Source organism: Chlorocebus sabaeus, chromosome 19 (assembly GCF_047675955.1).
Source record: "Chlorocebus sabaeus isolate Y175 chromosome 19, mChlSab1.0.hap1, whole genome shotgun sequence".
NCBI lineage: Eukaryota > Metazoa > Chordata > Mammalia > Primates > Cercopithecidae > Chlorocebus > Chlorocebus sabaeus.
In genome coordinates, this window is record NC_132922.1 from 6,149,761 (window position 1) to 6,177,500 (window position 27,740).

Here is a 27,740-nt window from a genome sequence, read left to right on the forward strand (position 1 = left end):
GAAGTCCATGTCCTGATCCCTGTAGCCTGTGAATATGTGGCCTCATGCACTCCTTATGTGAGAGGAACTTCGCAGATGTGAATAAGGGTCTTGAGATAGGGAGAAGGTGCTGCATTCTCCCAGGTGGCCTGACGTCATCACAAGGGTCCTTTTAAGAGGTGGGAAGGAGGGTCAGAGTGAGAAAAGGGCGAAATGACACTGGAAACAGAGAGAGATTGGAAGATGCCACCTCTGTGGCTTTGAAGCTGGAGGAAGGGGCCACAAGCCAAGGAATGCAGGTGCCTCTGGAAGCCAGAAAGGCAATGAGGAACCAGATTCTCTCCTAGAGCCCCGGAAGGAGCACAGCTCCACCCACACCACAGCCTCCAGAACTGTAAGAAATTTATGTTTTTTATTTTATTATTATTATGTTTTGAGATGGAGTCTCGCTGTGTCACCCAAGCTGGAGTGCAATGGTGTGATCTCAGCTCCCTGCAACCTCTGCCTCCCAGGTTCAAGCAGTTCTCCTGCCTCAGCCTCCTGAGTAGCTGGGATTACCACGCCCAGATAAGTTTTGTATTTTTAGTAGAAACGGGGTTTTGCTATGTTGGCCAGGCTGCTCTCGAACTCCTGACCTCAAGTGATCCACCTGCCTTGGCCTCCCAAAGTACTGGGATTACAGGTGTGAGCCACCATGCCCGGCCAAAATTTGTGTTGTTTTAAACCTCTGTGTTTGTAGCTATTTGTTAGAGCGGCCACCAGAAACTAGGACATCGGACAAGGCTGGGACTGGAACCTGGGTCTCCTGCCGCCCAGCCTCTCTGCCTGGGGTGGGTCCCCTGTTCTATGTCCTTCCATCCAGGGCTCCCGGGCTGTGAGATTGCCCAGGTGCGTCGAGATTATTTTTCCTTCTACAGAGTGCTTAAAATGTTACAAAGAATATTATATGTATAAAAGAACTTGAATAATGATGGGAAAACCTCTCCCAAGCTCACCAGCGTCGCCGGCGCTCAGTGGCAGAACTGGAGCCTGGAAGCCCCTATGGGCTCCTCCCCAGGCAAATACTGCTGCATCCTCCTGGAGGTGCTTACCCACCTGAAGCATGTGCTTTACAGTTTTACACACATTTGTGCCCACAGGGCACCTTTCGTGGGACTCTCGTGCCAGCCAGGGGCATGTGAGGAAGATGCAGATCCTGTCCCAAACCCAAGGGCTGCAGCGTCTCCTGAGAGAGGTGAAAATGACCTCAGAAGCCAGTTTCTGATGACAGACCGGGCAGGGAAGCAGCTCTCAGCCTCTGCCTGGGGCTCCTGGAACACCTGCTACCTCGACTCTCAGGCCTCACCCCTGCCACTCCGACCACCCCGCCCCCTGCAGCTGCTGAAGGGCTCTTCCTCTTGACTTGCAGATCTGACCTGTGACTGAAAGGTAGTGTCTGTGTAGCATTTTGTGATTTGAAGGGGAAATAAAATTTTCTGAATAATAACGACATGACATTTGGGTGTATTTTCCCCATCGTGTGCTCTGCTTTTCTTTTGCATTTTAGCTTCTCAGACATGACCTTTGGTCTCAGATGCTCAGCTTGGTGGCACCCCTTCACATGCAGGGGCAAAGGGAGGTGGCTCCTCAGTCCTGGCCATGCAGGGGTGAATTCCAGAGCATAACAAGCAGGAGCAGCTGTTGCTGTGCCCTCCTCACCTCCTTCTCTTCCCTTCTAGAGTGGAAAGTCCTTGAAAGCAAGGATCCTGGCTCTCAGCTCTGTGTCAGCTCTGTGTATACCACACAGGGCTTGGCACACAGTAGGTGCCTGGTGAATATCTGGGGAATGAAAGATACCTTGCAAATTCATATAAATGCATCACCTGTGCCTCAGAGTCGAGCACCACATCTGTGCATCACTCCTGTGTCCCCCATCTGTGCACCACACCTGTGCATCACTCCTGTGCGCCACATCTAACTCCTGTGTATGTACCACACCTGTGCACCACATCTGTCCACACCTGTGTACCCCATCTCTGCGTCACTCCTGGGCATCACACCTGTGTGCCGAGCTCAGGTTGGCAAGTGGAGTGAGAGTAGCCTGTGGCAGCTGGAAGAGACTCGGACTCCAGCCAGGCCTGAGGACCCCACCCTCTGCTCCCAGCCCAGGGCTGGTTAGGGTCGGGGGAGCCTGCCCCTCGACTATGTCTCTCTCAGGAGGTTCTGGGCTCCTTGGACTCTGGAAGTGCCAGCTCCGCCTCGGGGGCTGATATGGTTGGAGTGTTTGTCTCCTCCGAATCTCAGGTTGGAAAGTGATTCCTAGCTCTAGAGCTGGGGGCTGGTGGGAGGGGATTGGGTCACGGGGGCAGATCCCTCATGAATGGTTTAGCGCCACCCCCTTGGTGATAGTTCATGTTTCGTTGGTTCACAGGAGATCTGGTTGTTAAAAAGTCTGGGATGCCCCCTCCTTGCTTTCTTGCTTCCACTCTTACTGGGTGAGATGCCTGCTCCCCCTTTGCCTCTCACCATGATTGGAAGCTTCTTGAAGCCTCCCCAGAAGCAGCTGCTGGCACCAGGCTTCCTGTACCCCCTGTGAGACTGTGAGCCAATTAAACCCCTTCTCTTTATACACGACCCAGTCTCAGGTATTCCTTGCTAGTGATGCAGTCAGACTAATACAGGGCACTGCCCTGTGTCCCAGAATGGGAATGGAGCCCATTCTCACAACCAAGTGTTGGGAGGGCCTTTCCCTGGGGCCCACCCAGACCTCTCATGGGGGAGAGTCCACTCCTGCTCCCAGCCATCCCCCCAAGTTTCTGGGTTTCTGACGGCTTCTACATGCCAGCAGCCCCTCTGCCTCACCCCTGAGCCCTACAGGAGATCCAGAGCCCCCTGAGACCTCAGGGCAGAGTGTGGCCCCTCCGCCATGCCCACACCTGAGCCCTCCTGCCCGAGCGTGTTTGGTAATTTTCCTGAACATTGGAGGGGCCCTGGGGAGGGCCCACGTTGTGCACCCCATGGCCCTCCCCCTTCTCTGGGGAGCCCTCCCTCTCCAAACACCAGCTTGTCTTCCTGTGGGCCACAAAAGTTTCAGTGTGATAGAACAACAACATCAAACGAGGCCGCTCGGGGACTGTGACGGGTCAGGACAAAAGCAAGACCCCGCCTGCCCCGTCATTGTGTCTGAGCTCAGGCAGCTGCAGGGACATCATCCAAGCCACTGAAAGTCCAAACTCCCCGTGTCTCAGCAAACAGGAGTGAGGGCAGCTGCTTCACCAGTCACAGCCTTAGCCTCACTGTGGGCTCCCTGCCACATAGACAAGGTTTGCTAAGACCTGAGATCAGGCTGGGTGCGGCGGCTCACACCTATAATCCCAGCACTTTGGGAGGCCAAGGCGGGTGATCACCTGAGGTCAGGAGTTTGCAACTAGCCTGACTAACATGATGAAACCCCGTCTCTACTAAAATACAAAAATTAGCCGGGTGGGCATGGTGGCGGGCGCCTGTAGTTCCAGCTACTTGGGAGGCTGAGGTGGGAGAATCGCTTGAACTCGGGAGGTAGAGGTTGCAGTGAGCTGAGGTCACGCCACTACACTCCAGCCTGGGCAACAGAGCAAGAGTCTGTCTCAAAACAAACAAACAAACAAAAAACACAAAAACACACGGGTCAGAGAACTAGCCCAGCTTCCCAAGAGCATTCAATCCAGAGTGGGGCCCTGAGCTTACACCTTCCCCAAATAGCCCAGCACAAGCCCAAACCCTCTACCAAGCCCTTCCCAGCCCCTCTTATTGAGCTGCCCTGTGCTTCCAATGGCCATGTGCTCCTTCTCACTGCAGCCAGGGATAAGTCCAAGCTGCCCACCCACAGGGCTGCTCCTGGTGATCCCTGGAGGGAGGGCTTTGGCAGTGAGGAGCCTCTCCCGGGGCCCCCAAGAGGCAGCCTTCTCCTTCTGTCCCCAGACTGTGGGGAAGAGGGCAGGAGACGAGTGAGCGGCTTGTACCCCAGGCTGGTGGCTGTGCCTGTTGTCCAGTTGACCATCTGTGGCTGTGGTGACAGGACCCGGCAGGATCGCTGGGGGAGGAGACCCAACCCTGGGCAGTGGGCATCCTTGCCAGGCTGGGCTGGAGGAGTGGGAGCTCTAGTAGAGAGCTGCCAGCCTCCTGGCCCTGTCCCACTGGCTCTGGCTTCAGCGCAGACTCATCTGCTCCCAGCACTCGTCCCAGGGGAAAGCCAGGCTGCCTTCTGTCTTCAGCCTGGACCGCCGGATCCCACTGGCCACAGGGACTGAGTCTTTGGTGGTTTGAGGAGTGTTTGCTGGGTGCTGAGCTGAGTTTGGGGCTGGGGTGCAGGTGGGAGTCGGACTTGCCTTGGGGACCTTCCAGGCCAGGAAAGCCAGAGCTGGAAGTGTGACAAAGGTTGTAATACTGGAAGCCAGAAAGGGTCTTGGGAGCTGGAGCTGGAGGCTTCCCCTGTCCTCCCAGTAGTTCAGTAGCTTCCTTGAAGAGCAGATCTCAGGTTTGGGACTCCTGGACCAGTGCGCATCCCACAGGCTCCCCTGAGCCTGGAACCTCTGGCCCTCCTTGCTCAAGGGTTCTGGGTGGGCGGGTTGCCTGCCTATGAGGGTCTGTGGCTCAGGTCCAGGCCCTGAGCCAAGGCAGCAGTGCTGGAGAGGATGAACTCAGCAGAACCCGACCTGCTGCGAGGTGGGCCAGATTCCACTTCCTGAGGCCCTCATCCTGGGGACAGTCACTCACTCCTGCCCATGGGAATGGCTCTGGCTGCTCTGCTGCCCCTCCCACACCACAGGGGGTATAACGTGGGGATAAAAGAAGTCTGGGCTGAGGCTTTTCACTTGCAGCCAGTCCCTGCCCCCCACCCCTCCAGTGTGCACTCCGAGAACCTGGCAGCGAGCCTCTGCACTCAGCCCAAACATCCTGTACCAGCGAGTGGGATTAGCCATGAGGTCGGCGGCCGGGCAGTCCCGCCAACAATCTGTCTTCAATTGCTGTTCTCAGGTTTCCCAACCAGAACAATCCTCGCCTGTTTAGGGAACCCAGGCTTGGTCTGCCTTAAAATAATTCAGCATCCTTGGTGGCCTTCTGGGTGAAGACAGCTCCTGAAGCTCTTCCCCCTTTCAGCCTTCCAGGACTGCCCTGGACACCCCCTTTGCCAATTCAATGCTTCCTCACTGGAGCCAAGCCCTGGGTGGTGTTTTGTGGACTCCTTAGCGTCTTCTACATGGATGATCAAGCTGTCAGGGCATAGAGACTGGTTAGGGCCTCTGGGATGAGGTGGAGTGGAAGTGACAAGAGCTGACCTCCCTGCTTTGTTCCTGAGCCCTGGAGAAAGCCTGTAGTCTCTCATCATTCACTGCGACTTTAGCTGTAAGTTTTCTTCAGGTTTCTTTCCGGGTTGGTGAAGTTCCTTTCCATTCCTAATTTGCTGAAAGATTAAAAACATTGTTTTTGCATCTATTGAAATCCATTGTTTATTTTATTAATGAGGCAAATCACATTGATGGATTTCAAATATTCAAGTAACCTTACATTTCTGGGAGAAATCGCGTTTGGCCAGGATTCTTCATCTTTTGTGTATGGGAGATTCCATGGGCTACAATTGTGTTGAGGCTATGTTGAGGGATACCGGTCTATAATTTTCTTTCTTTTTTCCCCTCCCCTCCCCTACGTTTCCTTCTCTCTTTTGCTCTCTCCCCTCCCCTCCCCTACGTTTCCTTCTCTCTTTTGCTCTCTCCCCTCCATCCCCTCCTACCTCCCCTCCATCCCTTCCTCCCTCCCCTCCCTCCCTCCCTCCCTCCCTCCCTCCCTCCCTCCCTTCCTTCCTTCCTTCCTTCCTTCCTTCTTTCCATCTCTCCTCCTTTCTTTCCTGTTTCCATAAGACTGGTTAAATTATTTCTGCCTTAAATATGTGCTAGAGGCTGGGTGTGGTGGCTCACGCCTGTAATTCCAGCACTTTGGGAGGGTGAGGCAGGTGGATTGCTTGACGTTAGGAGTTGGAGACCAACCTGGCCAACATGGCGAAACCCCATCTCTACTAAAAATACAAACATTAGCCAGGTGTGGTGGTGCACACCTGTAATCCCAGCTACTCCGGAGGCTGAGGCAGGAGAATCGCTTGAACCCGGGAGGCAAAGGCTGCAGTGAGCCGAGATCACACCACTGTACTCCAGTATGGGTGACAGAGTGAGACTCCATCTCAAAAACAAACAAACAAAAAAAACAACAAAACAAAACAAAACAAATGTGTGCTAGAAAAGCCATTAGAACAAGTTTTCTTTGTGAGGTAGTTTTAATTACAAATCTAAATTTCCTTACTAAATATAAGGCTCTTCAGATTTTTTAGTTTCTCCTATGTCAGATTTGGTAAGTTATGTTTTTCAAGGAATTTATTAATTTCACATGTGTTGTCAAATTTATTGCTGTGAAGTTGTTCATAATGTTCCCCTATTATTATTATTACTTTTTTTTTTTTTAAGACAGAGTCTCACTCTTCTGCCCAGGCTGGAGTGCAGTGGTGTGATCTTGGCTCACTGCAACCTCTGCCTCCCAGGTCCAAGCAATTCTCCTGCCTCAGCCTCCCGAGTAGCTGCGATTACAGGCACCCACCACCACACTCAGCTAATGTTTTGGTATTTTTAGTAAAGACAGGGCTTCATCCTGTTGGTCAGGCTGGTCTTGGACTCCTGACCTCAGGTGATTCACCTGCCTTGGCCTTCCAAAGTGCTGGGATTACAGGTGTGAGCCATTGCGCCTAGCCTCCCCTATTATTATCTTCTTAATGTCTATAGACTCTTATCAGGGGAAACCCCACCCTCGATATTTATCGTGGGTTCTTTTCTATTTCCCTAAGCATCTCAGCTGGTTTGAGAAATAAAGGGAAAGAGTACAAGAGAGAGAAATTTTAAAGCTGGGTGTCCCAGGGAGACATCACATGTCAGCAGGTTCCGTGATGCTGCCTGAGCCGTAAAACCAGCAAGATTTTATTAGCGATTTTCAAAAGGGGAGGGAGTGCACGAATAGGGTGTGGGTCACAGAGATCACATGCTTCACAAGGTAATAAAATATCACAAAGCAAGTGGAGGCAGGGTGAGATCACAGGACCACAGGATGGGGTGAAATTAAAATTGCTATTGAAGTTTCAGGCATGCATTGTCATTGATAACATCTTATCAGGAGGCAGGGTTTGAGAGCAGACAACCTGTTTGACCAAAATTTATTAGGTGGGAATTTTCCTCCTCCTAATAAGCCTGGGAGCGCTACAGGAGACCAGGGTTTATTTCATCCCTTTGGCTTCTACTGTAAAAGGTGGCCGCCTTAAGGGAGCCGTCTATAGACTTACCCTCAGGGCGCATTCTCTTTCTCAGGGATGTTCCTTGCTGAGAAAAAGAATTCAGCAATATTTCTCCTATTTTCCTTTGAAACAAGAGAAATACGGTTCTGTTCCGTCCAGCTCACTGGCAGTCAGAAGTCTGATCTCTCTTGTTCCTTGAACATTGCTCTTATCCTGTTCTTTTTTCAAGATGCCCAGACTTCATACTGTTCAAACACATATGCTCTAGAAACAATTTGTGCAGTTATTACAATCATCATAGGGTCCTGAGGTGACATATATCCTCCTCAGCTTACAAAGAAGATGACAGGGCCAAGCGCAGTGGCTCAAGCCTGTAATCCCAGCACTTTGGGAGGCCGAGACGGGCGGATCACGAGGTCAGGAGATCGAGACCATCCTGGCTAACACGGTGAAACCCCGTCTCTACTAAAAAATACAAAAAAACTAGCCGGGCGAGATGGCGGGCGCCTGTAGTCCCAGCTACTCGGGAGGCTGAGGCAGGAGAATGGCGTAAACCCGGGAGGCGGAGCTTGCAGTGAGCTGAGATCCGGCCACTGCACTCCAGCCTGGGTGACAGAGCAAGACTCCGTCTCAAAAAAAAAAAAAAAAAATACAAAAAACTAGCCAGGCGAGGTGGCGGGCGCCTGTAGTCCCAGCTACTCGGGAGGCTGAGGCAGGAGAATGGCGTAAACCTGGGAGGCAGAGCTTGCAGTGAGCTGAGATCCGGCCCCTGCACTCCAGCCTGGGCAACAGAGCAAGACTCCGTCTCAAAAAAAAAAAAAAAAAGATGACAAGATTAAGAGATGAAAGTAAAGACAGGCATAGGAAATCACAAGGGTATTGATTGGGGAAGTGATACGTGTCCACAAAATCTTCACAATTTATGTTCATCTGCTATGGCTTCAGTTGGTCCCTCCGTTTGGGGTCCCTGACTTCCTGCAACAGAATCTGTAACGATATCCCCTCTTTCTTTCCCAGTATTGTTAATTTGTGTTTTCTCTCTTTTTCTTGGACAATGTTATCAGGTTTTTAGTTATGCTGTTAATCTTTTCAAAAAGCCAAGGAACCAACAACTGGGTTTTGTTCATTTTTGTATTCGTTTACTATTGCTGCTGTAACACAGAACTACAAACTTAATAGCTTCAATCAACAGAAATTTATTACCTATGGTTTTGAAGGTTAGAAGTCTAACATGGGCCTCACTGGCCTAAATCGAGATGTTTGCAGGGCTGTGTCCCTTTCTGGAGGCTCTCAGAGAGAATCTCTCCCCTGCTTTTTTCAGTTTTTAGAGGCTGCCCACATTTCTTAGTTCATGTACCCTTCCCTCCATCTTCACAGCCAGCAATGGTGAGCTGAATCCTCCTCACAGCTCATCATTGCCCTCTTCTGCCTCTATTTTTACTTTTTTTTTTGAGAAGGAGTCTTGCTTTGTTGCCCAGGCTGCAGTGCAATGGCGTGATCTCGGCTCCGTGCAACCTCCATCTCCCAGGTTCAAGTGGTTCTTCTGCCTCAGTCTCCCCCAGTAGCTGGGATTACAGGTATGCTATATATATATAGTATTTTTAGTAGAGATGAAGTTTCACCATGTTGGCCAGGCTGGTCTCGAACTCCTGACCTCAAATGATCCACTTGCCTCAGCCTCCCAAAGTGCTGGGATCACAGGCATGAGCCACTGTGCCCGGCCTCTACTTCCACTTTTAAGAAACTTGTGATTATGTTAGGCCCACCCAAGTAATTCAGGACAATCTCCCTATTTTAGCAGCCTTAATTTAACCTGCAATCTTAGTACCTCTTTACCATGAATTGTAACATGTTGACAGGCTCTAGGGACATGGGCATCTCCGAGGGGCCATGGTTTTGTCACAATTTTCTCTATCTTTTTGTTTGTAATTTTATTCATTTTCTCTCTTATCTTTATTTCCATCCTTCTGCTTATATTGGGTTTAATTTAAGCTAACTTAAATTCAAATTATTTATTTATTTATTTTTTTGAGACAGGATCTTGCTGTGTTGCCCAGGTTGGAGTGCAGTGGCGTGATCTCAGCTCACTGCAGCCTTAACCTTCTAGGCTCAAGCCATCCACCCACCTCAGCCTCCCAAGTACCTGTCACTACAGGCATGTGCCACCATACCTGCCTACTTTTTAAATTTTTGGTAGAGACAGGTTTTTGTCATGTTCCCCAGGCTGGTCTTGAACTCCTGGGCTCAAGCAATCTGCCGCCTCAGCCTCCCAATGTGCTGGGATTATAAGTGTGAGCCACTGTGCCTGGCCTAATTTTTATTTTTATTTATTTATTTTTTTGAGACAAAGTCTCAACTCTGTCACCCAGGCTGGAATCCAGTGGTGTGCTCATGGCTCATTGCAGCCTCTACCTCCTGGGCTCAAGTGATCCTCCCACCTCATCCTTCCAAAGAGCTGGGACTACAGGTGCACCCTATCACGCCTGGCTAATGTTTTAATGTTTTTGTAGAAACAGGGTACCACTATGTTGCCCAGGCTGGTCTTGAGCTTCTGGGCTCAAGTGATCCTCCTGCCTCAATTTTATTTTATTTTTATTTTTATTATATTTTATTTTATTTTTTGAGACAGAGTATTGCTCTATCACCCAGGCTGGAGTGCAGTGGCGCAATCTCGGCTTACCGCAAGCTCTGCCTCCCGGGTTCACACCATTCTCCTACCTCAGCCTCCCGAGTAGCTGGGACTACAGGTACCTGCTACCATGTCTGGCTAATTTTTCATATTTTTAGTAGAGATGGGGTTTCATTGTGTTAGCCAGGATGGTCTTGATCTCCTGACCTCGTGATCTGCCTGCCTCGGCCTCCCAAAGTGCTGGGATTACAGGTGTGAACTATCATGCCCGGTCTATTTTATTTTTATAGCTTCTTTTATATATTTTTGAGACAGAGTCTTGCTCTGTCACCCAGGTTGGAGTGCAGTGGTGGGATCACAGCTCACTGCAAACTCTTCCTCCCAGGTTCAAGTGATTCTCGTGTCTCAGCCTCCCGAGTAGCTGGGATCACAGGCATCCACCACCAGGCTCGGCTAATTTTTGTATTTTTAGCAGAGATGAGGTTTTGCCATGTTGGCCAGGCTGGTCTCTAACTCCTGGCCGTGGTCTCCCAAAGTGCTGGGATTATAGGTGTGAGTTACTGGACCTGCCTTTTATGCCTTCTTTCAATTATTGAGCTTGTTCTTTTTTTTTTTTTTTTTTTTAGACAAAGTCTTGCTCTTGTTGTCCAGACTGGAGTGCAGTGGTGCAATCTCCACTCACTGCAACCTTAGCCTCCTGGGTTCAAGCGATTCTGACTTAGTAGGAGTTGCTGGGGTTATAGGCGTCTGCCATCATGCCTGGCTAATTTTTTTTTTTTTTTTTTTTTTGAGATGGAGTTTCACTCTTGTTGCCCAGGCTGGAGTGCAGTGGCGCAATCTCGGCTCACTGCAACCTCCTCCTTCTGGTTTCAAGCGATTCTCCTGCCTCAGCCTCCTGAGTAGCTGGGATTACAGCCATGTACCACCATGCCTGGCTAATTTTTGTATTTTTAGTAGAGACAGGGTTTCATCATGTTGGCCAGGCTGGTCTCAAACTCCTGACTTTGTGATCCACCTGCCTTGGCCTCTCAAAGTGCTGGGATTACAGGCATGAGCCACCGCACCTGGCCATTTTTTTTTTGTAATTTTAGTAGAGATGGGGTTTCACTATGTTGGCCAGCTGGTCTCGAACTTCTGGCCTCAGGTGATCCACCTGCCTCGGCCTCCCAAAGTGCTGTGATTATAGGCGTGAGCCACTGCGCCCAGTCAAATCTCACCTTTTAATTGGAGCATTTATTCCATTTACATGTAATGTAGTCACTGATATAGTTGGGTTTAGGCCAACCATCTGTTATTTATTTTATTTTCATCTTCATCAACCCCTTCATCATGTCCCAATTCTTCTTCCTCCTCACTGATTTCATCTTCACCTTCTTCACAGTCTACATCTTCACTTTGATCTTCATCCTTGTCTCCATCAAACTCTTCCTTTTCACTATCCTTATTCTCCTCATTTTCCTCATTTTCTCCTTCTTCATCCTCCTCTTTGTCATCTACATCATCCCCCTCGGCATCTGAGTTGAGGGTTTCCTGGTCCTCTTGGTCATAGTGATCAAGGTAGGTCAGCTGGGGCAGGAGCTTGAAGACGCTCTCCCAGTTGTCATTCAGGTTAGTAACCTCACGGTTTAAGAGGTCCAAGCTCTTTAGACATTCCAACTCTTTCAAAGGTTCTAAGGTTCTGATATCTTTCAGTGTATTTCCATCTAAGTTTAGACGTGTGAGTTTCTAACATGTCCAGATCTCCAAAGACTCTATTGTCATGGCAGCCCGGGGAGATTTGGAAATGAAATCAAGCCTACAGTTATCAAACGGGGGAACTCTGTTCACAAATTCAACCGTAAAGCCCTCAATTTTTTCATCACTTGATTGGCAGTTGTCCAAGATGAGTTTTAGAACAGCGGGTGGGGTCTGGTGCCTCAGCTCCAGGTGGAGCCTCCTCTTCACATTCACATTCCCCTCTTCTCCACTCTTCAAACTTTCTGAAGATGGGGGAAAGATATTCCCACCTGTGCAGTAGGGCCATCAGAAGGAGTCTGATTGTGGCGGAGCCCAGCGGTGTAGTCCTGGGAAGTGTGTAGCTTGCAGGCAGACAAATGGAGCCTTCGGAATCAAGTAACTCACTGGAGCAGAGAGAAATCGTGGAGGGAAAAGGCAATGTGTATTTTCTTTCTTTCTTTTTTTTTTTAGACAGAGTCTTGCACTGTTGCCCAGGCGGCTGGAGTGCAATGGCATGATCTTGGCTCACTGCAACCTTCACCTCCTGGGTTCAAGAGATTCTTCTGCCTCAGCCTCCCGAGTAGCTGGAATTACAGGTGTCTGCCACCACGCCCAGCTAATTTTTTGCATTTTTTAGTAGAGACGGGGTTTCACTATGTTGGCCAGGCTGGTCTCGAACTCCTGACCTCGTGATCTGCCCGCCTCGGCCTCCCAAAGTGCTGAGATTACAGGTGTGAACCACTGTGCCTAGCTGGCAATGTGTATTTTTAACTCATCACAGATTACCTTGAATTAACAGAAAATGTGAGAACCTTACAACATTATCCTATAATTCCTTCATCCTTTGGGTTATTGTTTTGATATATATTTTACCTGAAAATATATTATAACTCTCACAATACATTGTTATTATTTTGCTTTATACAGTCAATTGTCTTTTAAAGAAACTGAAAAGAAGAAAATAGTATTTTATGTTTATCCATATACTTATTTCCATTGCTCTTCATCCCTTTTTCTATATCTGAGTTTTCATCTTGCATAATTTTCCTTCAGCCCTCTAGAAGTTCTTGAAGTTCCTCTAGAAGTTCCTTTTTAAAAAATTTTTTTTTGAGACAGGCTTTCACTCTGTCACCCAGGCTGCAATGCAGTGGAGTGATTTCTGCTCACTGTAACCTCCACCTCCTGGGTTCAAGCAATTCTCCTGCCGCAGCTTCCTGAGTAGCTGGAATTACAGGCATGTGCCACCATGCTCGGGTAATTTTTGTATTTTTAGTAGAGACAGGGTCTCACCATGTTGGCCAGGCTGGTCTCGAACTCCTGGCCTCAAGTGATCTGCCCACCTCAGCCTCCCAAAGTGCTGGGATTACAGGCTTGAGCCACTGCGCCCAGCCCCTCTAGAAGTTCTTTTAATTTACATCTGGTAGTGAAGAAGTTAGCTTGTATTTAACTAGAAATGATTTCAGTTTACCTTTATTTATTTATTTATTTATTTATTTTTGATACGGAGTCTCGCTCTGTCGCCCAGGCTGGAGTGCAGTGGCCGGATCTCAGCTCACTGCAAGCTCCGCCTCCCGGGTTTACGCCATTCTCCTGCCTCAGCCTCCCGAGTAGCTGGGACTACAGACGCTCGCCACCTCGCCCGGCTATTTTTTTGTATTTTTTTTTACTAGAGACGGGGTTTCACCGGGTTAGCCAGGATGGTCTTGATCTCCTGACCTCGTGATCCGCCCGTCTCGGCCTCCCAAAGCGCTGGGATTACAGGCTTGAGCCACCGCGCCCGGCCAGTTTACCTTTATTTTTAATTAATTAATTAATGTAATCATTTCTGAGACAGGGTCTTGTTTTTTCACCCAGGCTGGAGTGCAACAGTGCAATCATAGCTCATTGTAACCTCGAATTCCTGCCCTCAAATGGTCCTCCTGCCCCAGTTTCCCAGAGTGCTGAGATTACAGGTGTGAGTCACTGCGCCCAGCCTACCAGTATTTTTAAAGGGTATTTTTGCTGGATCTAAAATTCCAGTCTGACAGTCCCCTGCTGTCCCCACCCCCTGCACTGCTTTAAAGATATTGTTCCATTGTCTTCTGGATTCTCTTGTTTCTGATGAGTAGCAAGCTGTCATTTTTTGTTGCTATTCTTCTGTATGTTATACGCCGTTTCTGTCTGGCTGCCTTTAAGACTTCCTCCTTAGCTTTGGTTTTTAGCAGCTTAGCTAAAACATGTCTATGTTGGTTGCTTTGTATTTATTATTTGAATTTTTCTAAACTTCTTACATCCATGGGCTGATGTTTTTGCTAGATGCAAACTTGCATTGTGGATAATTATATTTGAAACATTTTTAGTCATTATTTTCACTTTTTTTTCATTTGTTTTTCTGTCTTCTATCTATCTATCTTTTTTCTTTTTCTTTTCTTTTTTTTTTTTTTTTTGAGATGGAGTCTTGTTCTGTCGCCCAGGCTGGAGTGCAATGGTACGATCTTGGCTCACTGCAACCTCCACCTCCTGGGTTCAAGTGATTCTCCTGCCTCTGCCTCTGGAGTAGCTGGGATTACAGGCATGTGCCAAGATGCCTGGCTAATTTTTGTATTTTTAGTAAAGATGGGGTTTTACCATGTTGGCCAGGCTTGTCTTGAACTCCTGACCTCAGGTGATCCACCCCTCTCGACCTCCCAAAGTGCTGGGATTGTAGGTATGAGCCACCACGCCTGGCCCTGTCTTCTATCTTTCTAAGACTAATATTTGTCGGATTTTTTTTTTTTTTTGAGATATTGTCTCACTCTGTCACTCAGGTTGAAGTGCAGTGGCATGATCACAGCTCACTGCTGTCTCTAACTCCCAGGCTCACGTGATCCTCCCTCCCACCTCAGCCTCCCAAGTAGCTGGGACTACAGGTGTGTGCCACCATGGCCTGGCTCATTATTTTTCTTCATAGAGATGAGGTCTTTCTTTTTTTTTTTTTTTTTTGAGGCGAAGTCTCGCTCTGTCACCCAGGCTGGAGTGCAGTGGCCGGATCTCAGCTCACTGCAAGCTCCGCCTCCCGGGTTTACGCCATTCTCCTGCCTCAGCCTCCCGAGCAGCTGGGACTACAGGCGCCCGCCACCACGCCCAGCTAGTTTTTTTTGTATTTTTTAGTAGAGACGGGGTTTCACCTGGTTAGCCAGGATGGTTTCGATCTCCTGACCTTGTGATCCGCCCGCCTCGGCCTCCCAAAGTGCTGGGATTACAGGCTTGAGCCACCGCGCCCGGCCGAGATGAGGTCTTTCTATGTTGCCTAGGTTGATCTCGAACTCCTGAGCTCAAGCAATCTGCCTGCCTTGGCCTCCCAAAGTTCTGGAACCACAGGCATGAGCCACCATGTCTCCCCCATATTAGTGTTCTAATTCAAACAACACTCTTCTTACTCAGCCCTCGATGGAGGTGGTGTTCTGGGGGCACCACTCCCCACAGGGTCCTTCCATCTCTGCCTCTGTCCTCTCCTGGCCTCCCTTCAGAGGCTCTCCAAAGCCCTTCTGGTCCAGCTCCTGTCCCTGGGCCACCGACACCTGTTCTCCTGGAGAAGGAAGAAGGCGGCCTGGCAGCTTTATCTGGGTGTTCAGTGCCGGGGCTGCCAGGGGCTTAGCATACTCACTGCATCCATCTGTCTCTGGCATGCACGCTGCCGCTCGCTCACACGCCCAGTTGTTTACCAAGAAAGTCCAAGCAGAGTAGCAGAAAGATTCCTGGGGGAGGAATCAGGGCATGAATGGGTGTCCACTTCTCGTCTGCCTGTCTCTGCCCGTGCAGTCTAAAGCAAGTCATGCTACGTCTCTGGGCCCAGGATTTCCCCCCACTCGATTCTGGGATGGGAGGAATGATGTTTCCTTCCTGAAAAGCTGGGAGGATTAGATGAGGGAGTAGAGACTGGGAAGGCCTGACCTGAGATGTCCACTGAGGCAGCCAGCCTTGGCCCTGGAGGCCATCTCCCCAGGCTGGAGGCTGGGGACCCCCATGAACTTTGGGTCAGCAGCATTAGTGAGAGGCTTGGGCTCAGATGGGAGCAACCTCCTAGCCATCAGCAGAAAGCCAGTCAGGAGGATGTTAAGTTGGGGGGATGCAGCCTGAGGTCTGGGGCCCAGGTCCCCACCTGTGTGAGCCAGGGGTAGGATTGGCCCCTCTGAGTAACTGGGGAATCTAAGGCTGCAGCTGTCCTTCTGGAAAAGCAGACACAGCACTTCTGCTCTGTGTGTGTGACCTGCTGCAGCCCCCGCCCTGCCCTCTGAGGTCCTCCCCTTCCTTGACCCTCTCACAACTGGGACTGAGCCTGGTGAGGACGCTGCCCTTGTTTCCCATCCCTGGGACTGGAACCCTGACTGTCTCCTCCTTCCCTCCCTCCTTCCTTCATGCCTTCCTTCCCCACTTACCTACATCTAGCTGCAGACGTGTCTCTCCAAGCCTCGGGCTCCTTACTTGTAGAATAGACTAAGCCGGGTGTGGTGGCTCACGCCTGTAATCCCAGCACTTTGGGAGGTCAAGGCGGGCAGATCAGTTGAGGTCAGGGGTTCCAGACCAGCCTGGCCAATGTGGTAAAACCCCGTCTCTACTGAAAATAGAAAAATTAGCCCGGTGTGGTGGTGCGTGTCTGTAATCCCAGCTACTCGGGATGCTGAGGTGGCAGAATCATGTGAGCCCAGGAGGCGGAGGTTGCAGTGAGCTGAGATCATGCCGCTGCACTGTAGCCTGGGTAACAGAGCGAGACTCCATCTGGAAAAAAAAAAAAAAAAAGATAACTTGTAAAACAGACTAACGTTATCTACCCTGAACATTTGCCATAGGGATGAAATCAGACTCTGGCCACAGAGCCTTGGGGCAGGGGCTGGCACCTGGTGGGCACTCGGTGGGCAAAGGTGGTGAGCCCTGGCCCCCCAGCATCACAAATCCACACTGCTTCACATGTGCCAGTTCAGGGAGCTAGACACAGGGGTCTCTGCCCTCACTGTTGAAGAGGTAGCCCCTTTCAACAGGTTTTTAAAGACAACAGCACTTAAGACTATGATGAGGGGCTGGGGGCCGTGGTTCCCGCCTGTAATCCCAGCACTTTGGGAAGCCAAGGCAGGAGGATGGCTTGAGGCCAGGAATTTAAGACCAGCCTGGGCAACATGGTGAAACCCCATCTCTACAAATAATATAATAACAAAAAAGCTGGGAGTGGCGACGCATGCCTGTAGCTCCAGCTATTCGGGAGGCTGAGGTGGGAGGACTGCTTGAAGCCCACGAGTTTGAGGCTGGAGTGAGCTGTGATAACACCACTACACTCCAGTCCGGGTGACAGAGCCAAAACCCTGTATCTAAAAACAAAAACAAAAACAAAATCAAAAACAAAACTTGGCCAGGTTTAATGGCTCATGCCTGTAATCCCAGCATTTTGGGAGGCTAAGGCAGGCAGATCACTTGAGGTCAGGAGTTTGAAACCAGCCTGGTCAACATGGTGAAACCCTGTCTCTACTAAAAATACCCAAATTAGCCAGGCGTGGTGGTGGGTGCCTGTAATCCCAGCTACTCGGGAGGCTGAAGTGGGAAAATCGCTTGAACCTGGGAGGCAGGGGCTGAGATCATGCCACCGCACTGTATCCTGGGTGACAGAGCGAGACTCCGTCTGGAAAAAAGAAAAGATAACTTGTAAAATAGACTAATGTTATCTACCCTAACGTTACTGCACCACTGCACCCCAGCCTGGGTGACAGAGCGAGACTGTCTCAAAAAAAAAGTTGACTATGATGGGAATCTATCAGAGGAAATGATGTAGACTCCAGGGCTGGGAGTTCCAACTGTGGTCAGACAGGAGACCTGGGGGAGGTGGCTGAAGGATGCTGCTTGCTTAAAATCAGTTTGCTCCCCATTTCCCTGCCCACCTGTACTGCTGGATCCTGCTCTGCCGCCGTCTCCCCCTTGTCCTCCCCCATCTGCTGGTCTGACCTCACTTTGATTGGTAGAAACTGGTGACTAGCTCGGGAGGCCACTCTCAGGCTGGAGCTAACCCTGACTAACTGCTTCTAACTCACTTGGCCTTGAGAAAGCCCTGCCCTTCTCTGCACTGTCAGCTCAGAGGGTCGGGCCTAGACAGTCTAGCTTCTTTTTTTTTTTTTTTCCGAGACTGAGTCTCGCCCTATTGCCCAGGCTGGAGTGCAATGGCGAGATCTTGGCTCGCTGCAACCTCCGCCTGCCAGGTTCAAACAATTCTCCTGCCTCAGCCTCCTGAGTAGCTGGGATTACAGGCAGGTGCCACCATGCCTGGCTAATTTTTTGTATTTTTGGTAGAGATGGGGTTTCACCAGGCTGGCCAGGCCAGTCTTGAACTCCTGACCTCGTGATCCCTGCCTCGGCCTCCCAAAGTGCTGGAATTACAGGTGTGGGCCCGCATACCCAGCCTGACAGTCCAGCTTCTTAAGTTTTGAAATCCATGGAACCTTTTTTTCAATCTTAGGTGGAAGTCAAATATGTAGCAATGACATGGGAGCATTTATAAATATTTTAATTAACTGGTATAAACATTTCCCCTACAAGGGGTGGTGGATGCCACAATGACATTGTGGCCAATTATGGCAGGGAGGAGACCCGAAGTAAAGGCACAAGAGATAGGAGGGTCCCGGATCCCGGGGTAGCCACTGGGTTTTGGGTCCTGTTGCTCACCATCACCGTGGAGCCGTGGGGGACGATGCTCTCTGCCCATCTCATGTCTCCCTGTGTGTGTTTGGAGGAAGCACCAACTGCTCTTTGCCCCAGATGGTCTTTTCGGGGATTTTGCATAGTGACACGTTCATTTCCTAGGGCCGCTGAAACTAATTACCCAAATTGGGCAGCTGAAAACTACAAAGGTGAATCCACTCACAGCTCTGGAGCCAAAAGTTCAAATCAAGGCGACGACAGGACCTCACTCCCTCTGACGGCTCCACGAGGGGGTCCTTCCTGGCCCCTTCCAGGTGCTGCTGATGGTTGTCGATCCTGGGCTTATCTTGATTTGTGGCTGCATCACTCCAGTCTCTGCCTCTGTCTCATGCGGCCATCTTCCCATGGCGTGAATGAGTCCACATTTCACCCCCTCACAAGGACGGCACTCAGATTAGATTGAGCGCCCACTCTACTCCAGGATGACCTCGTCTTGACTTGGTGACATCTGCAAAGACTCTATTTCCAAAGACAGTTGAATTTTGAACAACTTGGGGGTTAGGGGTGCTGACTTCCTTGTGCGGTCAAAAATCTACTTGTAACTTTGGACGCTCCCCAAACTTAACTACTAAGAGCCTGCTATTTGTTTCTTTGCTTGTTTTGAGATGGAACCTCGCTCTGTCTTCCAGGCTGGAGTGCAATGGCGTGATCTCTGCTCACTGCAAGCTCCACCTCCCAGGCTCACGTGATTCTCGTGCCTCACCCTCCCGAGTAGCTGGGATGTGCCCATCGAGGCCCGCATCCCAGGCTCTGTCATTACCTGGCTTCGATGGAAGCATTTCCCACATTTCCCCTGGCTGCTTTGGTCTTTACATTTTACTTTATTCAACAAACTCTAACCAAAAACTTCATTCCTCTCCTTCCTAAATTGCACGCATTCACTCACTGACCCAGGCCCAGTGGTGGGCGCTGGGGGTTCACACACAGTTAAGTCAGGTCCCAGGCCCATTGGTCACCACAACCATAGCCCCTGAGGGGAGATGACACCCGGGCTCCAGTGAAGACAGGAGAAGGCGGCCTGAAAAGGGGCTGCTGGGCTGGAGCCAAGGCTGGGGCAGGCAGCAGCCTGGTACAAACTCTGGCACTGTGCGTGGAAGTCACAGTCTAGTTTGTATACACCATGTAGGGGGGGTTCTTGCCCCATTTCACAGCTGAGAAAAGTGAGGCTCAGGCGGAGCACAGTGACTCACACCTGTAATCCCAGCACTCTGGGAGGCCGAGGCAGGTGGATCACTTGAGGTCAGGAGTTCAAGACCAGCCTGACCAACAGGGTGAAACCTCGTTTCTACTAAAAATACAAAAATCAGCCAGGCATGGTGGCATGCACCTGTAATCCCAGCTACTCAGGAGGCTGAGGCAGGAGAATTGCTTGAACCTGGGAGGCGGAGGTTGTAGTGAGCTGAGATCACACCATTGCACTCCAGCCTGGGCAACATGGTGAAATCCTGTCTCTATAAATAATACAATTAGCCGGGCGTGGCGGTGTGCACCTGTAGTCCCAGATACTGGGGAGGTTGAGGTGGGAAGATTGCTTGAGCCTGGGAGGTAAGCCAAGATGGTGCTACTGCACTCCAGCCTGAGCAACAGAGCAAGACCCCAACTCAAAAAACAAACAAACAAAAACAAAAAAGGAAAAAGAACATTGTTTTAAAGAAAAAAATATTTTAAAGAAATGAGGCTTAGAGAGGCCGGCAACCCAGAGTTCCAGAGAATATCTGTAACATCTGTGAACCCTCCAGATTCAGGTGCAGTCACCCCGCCCCTGAGAAGCTCACAGCCAGGGGGCCTGCGTCGCAGGGCTCTCCTGGTTCCACTGCTGAGCCCTGCCCCTCCATGGACCCATTCTGAAAGCGTGGTAACTGAGGTTCACAGAGGCAGCATTAGAACCTGCTGCTTCCTACTGCGAAGCCCTTGCTCTGCATGAAGCCATCCCCGCTCCGGGCAGCAGTTTTCCATCTTCCAGGTTGCTTATTGGTCCAAGCATTTTGCATCCATTAGCCTGGCTGGGGTGAAACTCAATGACTCTATGGAGCCTGTAAGGAAATGGGGAGGCGGGCTCAGAGCAGCCACCCTTTCTGCCCCCAAGGGGGTTAACTGCCAAAACCTGAACATCAAGGTCAGACTGAGGCTGTCGGGTCCAGATATCTCCTAATCATGCCTCTGGAGCTCTGGGGGTCCCAAAGGGGCCCCTGGCATTGGGGGAGGGAGCAGGCAGGGCTCTGGGCCCACCTCAGCTTTAACAGAACCATCGGGTGAGCTGTGGGATGTCAGCAGGATGCCAGCTCTTCCCTGGCCGTGGCACTCACCCTCATCTTGCCTGCCCACATGCCCATGCCAACCTGGTGGCAGATCCCAGCCCCTCTCAGGGTCACCCCCAGTCCCCTGCACAAAGTGTCAGTGAGTGGGGTGAGCTCGGCTGAGGATCTGTGGGCCAGGCCAGGAGGGGCTCTGCACACCCACCACATGGCCAGCAGGGACAATGCCCCCTTAGCATCTCCCTCCCCGACCCCTTCCCGACTCCTCAGAGCCTCCCGGACAGCTCTTGCCACTCCTCCTCGCTGTCTCTCTTCTCTTTCCTCCTAGAGTTTCACCCCCATGATTCTCACACTCTCCTCCTCTGTAGGTCGTGAAGCCATTCCCTCAGCCACAGGTCCTACTCACCAAGAACTGTGAAGGACATGAGATTGTACCCTATTTGCGAGGTAAGAAAAGAGCCTGCCTCCGTTCCATAAATTCTGGCAGAAGATATGAGACTCCTGGGTCAGAAACAAGAAACAGTTCATGACCCACGGCAGCAATGGGAGCCACAGTACCCACATTTTTATGGGCCAGTTCCAAGAATAACACAAATAGGGCCCAGTGGCAGCTTTGTACTCAGTGGATTGTGTTTTAGGAGAGGAGTCTTGAGCTCAGAGAACCTGAATCTTGAGCTCAGAGAATCTGAATCTTTTATAGCAGGTGGTGAGTGTGCCTGCCGTTTACTCTGCAGAGAAAATGTAGCTCCGGAGTTCCAGGCTGTTTACTTATACTGTGTTGACTTTCGTCCTCCAAAAATTCCTGGCCACCTGGAAGCCATGAATGTGACCTTACAGTTGGCCCTCGAACAACATGGACTTGAACTGCTTGGATCCACTTATATGTGCATTTTCTTCCACCTCTGCCAAACCTGAGACAGCAAGACCAACTCCTCCTCTTCTTCTTCCCCCTCCTCAGCCTACTGAACAGGAAGATGACAAGGACGGAGATTTTTATGATGATCCATTTCCACTTATTGAATTGTAAATCCATTTTCTCTTATTTATGGTTTTCTTAAAGCATTTACTTCTCTCTAGCTTACTTTATTGTAAGAATACAGCGTGTAATACACACGACATACAAAATATGTGTTAACTGACCATTTATGTTATCAGTAAGGCTTTCAGTCAATAGCAGGCTATTAGGCCGGGAGTGGTGGCTCACACCTGTAATCCCAGCAGTCTGGGAGGCTGAGGCAAGTGGATCACTTGAGGTCAGGAGTTCGAGACCAACCTGGCCAACATTGTGAAACCCCATCTGTACTAAAAATACAAAAAAAGTAGCCTACCATGGTGGCACGTGCTTGTAATCCCAGCTACTTGGGAGGCTGAGGCAGGAGAATCGCTTGAACCTGGGAGGCAGAGGCTGCAGTGAGCTGAGATCATGCCACCGCACTCCAGCCTCGGTGACAGAGTGAGACTCTGTCTCAAAAAAAGAAAGAAAAGGAACATGTACTAACACAGTATACTATGGTGGGTAATTGTGTGCACCCAGCTTTATAACCGCAGTTATCTGGAATACCTGGATGAACAACCTAAGTCTTTTAATAAGACCGTTCAAAATCTGTGACAGGTCACCAGTGCCTATGCACTCACCCAAAGAGCTGAGATCTGGAGAAACTACCTTTTCCAAGTGCAGATGTACAAAAAGGACATCGCTTCATTGAGGAAGTTTCAACATTTTTACATCACACACACACACAGTGCTCACACACAAAGTCAACGCTGGGATAATGCACTTTGGTGGAGTCAAATTTGCAAAAGATGCATAAAATGAATTAGAACTCTCTAAAAGCCTCTATGCAATTCATACTTCCAGGATTGGAAAGGATGGAAAGATTAAATCCATAGCATAACAAATGGTAAAAAACAATGCTGATAACTTAGAAGAGTGAGTGAAAAGAAAACCTAAACAAAGAAAAAGAAAAGAAAAAAGAAAGCTAACACACTAAAAAGATGACTCAACATGAAAACATGTATTACTCGGATAGATTATGGGCTATTGCTCAGAGACAGTCCATAAGAGATTGCCGACTTTCATCATTATTAACTATAGTTTGAAGTCTGGCATCTCAATGAGTAGCCGCTTTTTTTCTTTTCTATTTTCTTTTGAGATGGAGTCTTACTCTGTCACCCAGGCTGGAGTGCAGTGGCACGATTTCGGCTCACTGCAACCTCTGTCTCCCGAGTTCGAGCGATTCTCCTGCCTCAGTCTCCCAAGCAGCTGGGACTACAGGCTACCGCCACCACACCTAGCTAATTCTTGTATTTTTAGTAGAGACAGGGTTTCACCATATTGGCCAGGCTTGTTTCGAACTCCTGACCTCATGATCCACCTGCCTCAGCCCCCCAAGATGCTGGAATTACAGGTGTGAGCCACTATGTGCAGCTGCTTTTTTTTTTTTTTGAGACGGAGTCTTGCTCTGTCGCCCAGGCTGGAGTGCAGCGGCTGGATCTCAGCTCACTGCAAGTTCCGCCTCCTGGTTTTATGCCATTCTCCTGCCTCAGCCTCCCGAGTAGCTAGGACTACAGGCGCCCGCCACCTCGCCCGGCTAGTTTTTCGTATTTTTTAGTAGAGACGGGGTTTCACCGGGTTAGCCAGGGTGGTCTCGATCTCCTGACCTCGTGATCCGCTCGTCTCGGCCTCCCAAAGTGCTGGGATTACAGGCTTGAGCCACTGCGCCTGGCTTTTTTTTTTTTTTTTAAAGGGCATGCCTCTCCTGTGAAAATATCTTCATGTTCATTTTCTACATGGCTCTGCTCTTTATGAAATTTTTCTGTGATTTGACATACACTGACATGGGCATTCTATCATTCCATGTGCACTCACATACAGACCACAGATTTGGTGGTCACAATACTGCCCAGGCTGGAGTGCAGTGATGCAATCTCAGCTCACTGCAACCTCCACTTCCCGGGTTCAAGGGATTCTCCTGCCTCAGTCGCCTGAGTAGCTGGGATGACAGGCACCTGACACCAGCCCAGCTAATCTTTGTATTTTTAGTAGAGACGAGGTTTCACCTCGTTTCACCAGCCAGGCTGGTCTCGAACTTCTGACCTCAGGTGATCTACCCGCCTCGGCCTCTCAAAATGCTAGGATTACAAGCGTGAGCCACCACGCCCGGCCAGCTGTACGTGTCTTCTCATCCTATGGTGGGCATAATTATATTCAAACCAGTCAGAAACTTCAGTGGCCTCTTCAGGCAAATGTGGCTCTATGTCTTTAAAAGCTCTTGGAGGCACAAGAAAAGAAAAATAAAAAGAAGAAAAGAAAAACTAGAAATAAAAAAAAATATATAAAAGCTCCTGGAATATTGTCAGCTGGAAGGAATGTCAAGGCAGGCAAATGACAATTTGTTTTCTTTGAGACAGAGTCTCGCTCTGTCGCCCGGGCTGGAGTGCAGTGGTATGATCTCAGCTCATTGCAACCTCCGCCTCCCAGGTTCAAGCGATTCTCCTGCCTCAGCCTTTTGAGTAGCTGGGATTACAGGTGCCCGCCACCGTGTCTGGCTAATTTTTGGATTTTTGGTAGAGATGGGGCTTCACCATGTTGGCCAGACTGGTCTTGAACACCTGACCTCAGGTGATCTTCCTGCCTTGGCCTCCCCAAGTGCTGGGATTACAGGTGTGAGCCACTGCGCTGGGCCAAATGACACATTTTTAAGCTGAAGTTTTTGTGGTTGCTGTATCAAGTGGCCCGTTCAGTTATCTGAATTTTCCACCAAATGCATTAGGCTGAATAAAAAAAAAACCCAAATTTTATTGGTAACACCTTGCCATTCACTTTTAGAAGCCTTAATTACCTCTAATTCCAAATCTGTCATGACTGGGGGAGTCAATTAGATGTTAGGAATTTTAGACTTTAGGGATTTAGACTTCAGGGATTTTGATCTTTCGGGATTTCAGCATTTGGGATTATGGCGCTCAAGATAGTCATTAGGGATTATGACCCAAACCCCAGACCAAGATGTAGCACGTGGCAAGCACTCATGAATACTTATGGGTTGAATGACAGCTGAAGGGGAGAGCTGGCCCCAGGCTGTGGGCCAGCCAACTGTGGCTCTGTATCCTGGCTCTGCTCCCAGGGAGCTGTGTGATTTCAAGCAAACCTTTTACCTCCCTGACCCTCAGTTTCCTCATCTGTTAGATGGAGACAGAGACCAGGCACCGTGGCTCACGCCTGTAATCTCAGCACTTTGGGAGATCGAGGTGGGCAGATCACTTGAGGCCAGGAGTTTGAGACCAGCCTGGCCAATATGGTGAAACCACAGCTCTACTAAAAATACAAAAAATACAAAAAATTAACCGGGCATGGTGGCAGGCACCTGTCATCACAGCTACTCGGGAGGCGGAGGTTTCAGTGAGCCGAGATCGCGCCACTGCACTCCAGCCTGGGTGACAGAGCAAGACTTTATCTCAAAAAAAAAAAAAAAAAAAAAAAAAAAGGGACAGAAATATATACTTTGCAGCATATTGAGATGATTTGAGATGATATGAGACACAACTCCTGGCTGGCACAGGGCCCAGCATATAGCAGGTGCTGAGCCCTTTCTTGCTGCTCTCTGGAGCCTAGAGGGCTCCTGGGGCACCCCCCTCTCTGGTCTGTCTGGAGGACTTGGGTGGCTCTGAACCCTGGACACAGCACCATTCCTATGGGGCTTCCTGATGAGTGGCCTTGGGGTAAACCTTGTTATAATAACACCCCCGTTTACTTACAGATTCTTTCCTGGGCTTCTTGGCTGTTGGGCATCCGGGAGCAGCTTGATTGCTTCTAGAGACGGTGGGCTCACTACTCCCAGCACTTGCCTGAGCGTTCTTTGTGGGATTGAGGTTGAGGAAAGATCTTTCCTGTCCGCCCTGCTTGTCCTGCTCTCTGCTGCCTCCGCTGGTCTGTTGGCCTAGGAGCTGGTTCCTGGAGGCCAGGGGCTTCAGGGTTCAGTTCGGAATTGAACCAAGATTGGAAAAATAATCTGGAACACACAGAAGTCAGTTAGGAAAGAAACCCCATCAGTTCTAACCCCCTTTTCTTTAAAAGCTGGCCTTAGTATTTCCGTGGGGCAGGAATTGCCTTTTTGTGTCCTCCACCATCTCTTCTGTCTGGAAGTCTCCCTCTCATCCTCTGGGACCAGCCACAGGAACACAGCCACCCCTGGGAGCAGCTTGCAGTCTCCCTGCCCTCCGCACCCCCCAGCCGCTGCCTCGCCATGGCCCTGGCCTGCAGCAGGTCTCCAGTGAGGCTGGGAACCGGCCAGACCTGGGGCTCCCGGAGTCTGGTCAGGGTTCTGCTTCCTCTCATTCACTCCAGCATTCTTTTATTCCTTAATTCTTTCGTTTGCTGGTCACAGTCAACTGCCCAGGTGTTGGCCATGGTCCCCTTGGTGAGCAGGTGAATGGGGCTGACTCAGCTCCCGGTTTGAGAATTGCCCAGAGTCTTGGGAGAAACAACATCTCCTGACCTTGTCTTGTCCTCTGGGACCTGGAATCTCCCTGACAGTAGGGAGCAGAAATCTACAGTCCTACTCTATAGGAGAGTCCCTGGGCTCTGGCAGGGATGGCGGGTGGGAGCCGGCAGACCCAGAGCTGGATTGTGGCCTCAGCCACTGTGGTTCCAACCTCAGCAGTGGCAGGACCGCCCCTGCCCTGGCTCCCACGGGAGGGTGGGCTGTGGAGGCCATACTGCCCCCATCTCGCCCCAGCTTCCCTCAGCTGTTTCCTGCACAGGCTGTCCACGGAGCTGGCTCTGCCCAACCCCCTCCTTCCCTTCTCCCTCCTCCCTGGCCCCGGGACAGACGCTGTGCCCTGTTTCCTGGCTGACCCCGTCCCAGTGCTTGGGGTGGGGGGGTCTTTGTGACCCTGAGGGAGCTCCCTGGCCTCCTGCTCGCCCCCATTGCAGTATCGTGGAGCCAGGAAGGCTGAGCAGCCTAGCCTTGGTTTGGCCTCTGCTGGTGGCCTGGGACCCTGGGTGGGCTCTGGCCCCTACTGGTGGCCTGGGACCCTGGGTGGGCTCTGGCTCCTGCTGGTGGCCTGGGGCCCTGGGTGGGCTCTGGCCCCTGTTGGTGGCCTGGGTGCCTGGGTGGGCTTTGGCTCCTGCTGGTGGCCTGGGACCCTGGGTGGGCTCTGGCCCCTGTTGGTGGCCTGGGGCCCTGGGTGGACTCTGTGGCCCTCCATGGGCTTCCGTCTGCCTCAGCCAGCCACAGCCTGGGACACATTCAGTCCCCAGCTCACAGAATGCTTATGATGTGAACCTCCCAGCATAGTTAGTGACCCAGAGTAAGCGCTCAGAAAATGTGTTTTCAACAACGACGTGAATGTAATTACATGTTTCAGGTGCCATCTCCCCCTCCAGAGCCTGGCAGTGACTTGACCAAAGGGTTTCTGCTGATTTATTTCTCTGTTCCCCGTCCCGGCTCTGTCGAAACACAGAGGACCTGGCAGAGTGTCAGCCAGTGAGCAGATGAGCAGATTAGTGAATGCCTGGCACCTTCCCTGGGCTGTCCTGGCTGCCTAGCAGGGCTCACGGTGGCTGGGGGCCTCTGGGGCTGTCTGGGTGCCCTCTGACCAGCTGGGTTCTGGCCCTTGCCCTCCTTCCCTGTGGCGTCTCTGCCCCTCTGGAAACTGAGCAGCACATCCCCCGATGAGGCCCTGGGCTCCAGTGGAGGAAGAGATCCTGAGACCTTGAGAGATCCTGGGCCTCGTCCATTCTCAGGCCCGAGACTGCATGACTGTTGGAGGAAGCGTGTAATTTAAAAAAGGTTTCCCTGGTTACATGGAAACTTTTGCGGGCAAAGAGAAAGAAATACGTTTTTAATGAAGTCCAGGAACCCGGGGCGTTTGATCTTCTGCTGTTCCCGGAACAGGCAGCAGTGGCTTTGCACCAGGAACAGTGTGTGCTCCCGAGCGGCCTTGCCAACGGACGGCGGGCTGTGCAGTGAGGGGCGAGAGTGCAGTGGCAGGTCACCAGCCATGCCCGCTCTTCATGCTCATGTCTTATGGCCTCCCGGTCTCTCCATCTGCCGATGAGGAAGGCACGAGCCAAGGCTGGGGGCCGCCGGCTTCTCAATCCAAGCAGTGTCTCCTCCCCGGCTCATGGCCCCGGCCGAGCCCACAGGATAGTTCCCAGGAGTGGCAGGAACAC

General features: G+C 50.7%; 2 long non-coding RNA genes and 1 pseudogene across 2 annotated transcripts in view; 1 reads left to right on the forward strand and 2 right to left on the reverse strand.

Annotated features, from left to right (window-relative positions):
• LOC103223644 (uncharacterized) overlaps positions 1-24,994 on the forward strand; it is a 34,322-nt gene extending 9,328 nt beyond the window's left edge. The window contains exons 2-3 of the long non-coding RNA XR_012089427.1: positions 1,119-5,343; positions 20,935-24,994. This is a non-coding gene — a long non-coding RNA (uncharacterized lncRNA). The remainder of the gene's footprint in view (positions 1-1,118; positions 5,344-20,934) is intronic.
• Positions 373-26,111, reverse strand: LOC140709075 (uncharacterized). Its single transcript, XR_012089426.1, has 5 exons — positions 25,860-26,111; positions 25,322-25,575; positions 16,010-18,770; positions 15,238-15,328; positions 373-5,401 (listed from the first exon to the last, which is right to left on the reverse strand). It is a non-coding gene; the product is annotated as an uncharacterized lncRNA (long non-coding RNA).
• Positions 9,197-11,918, reverse strand: LOC103223643 (acidic leucine-rich nuclear phosphoprotein 32 family member B pseudogene; annotated as a pseudogene).
• Positions 26,112-27,740: the final 1,629 nt, after the last annotated feature.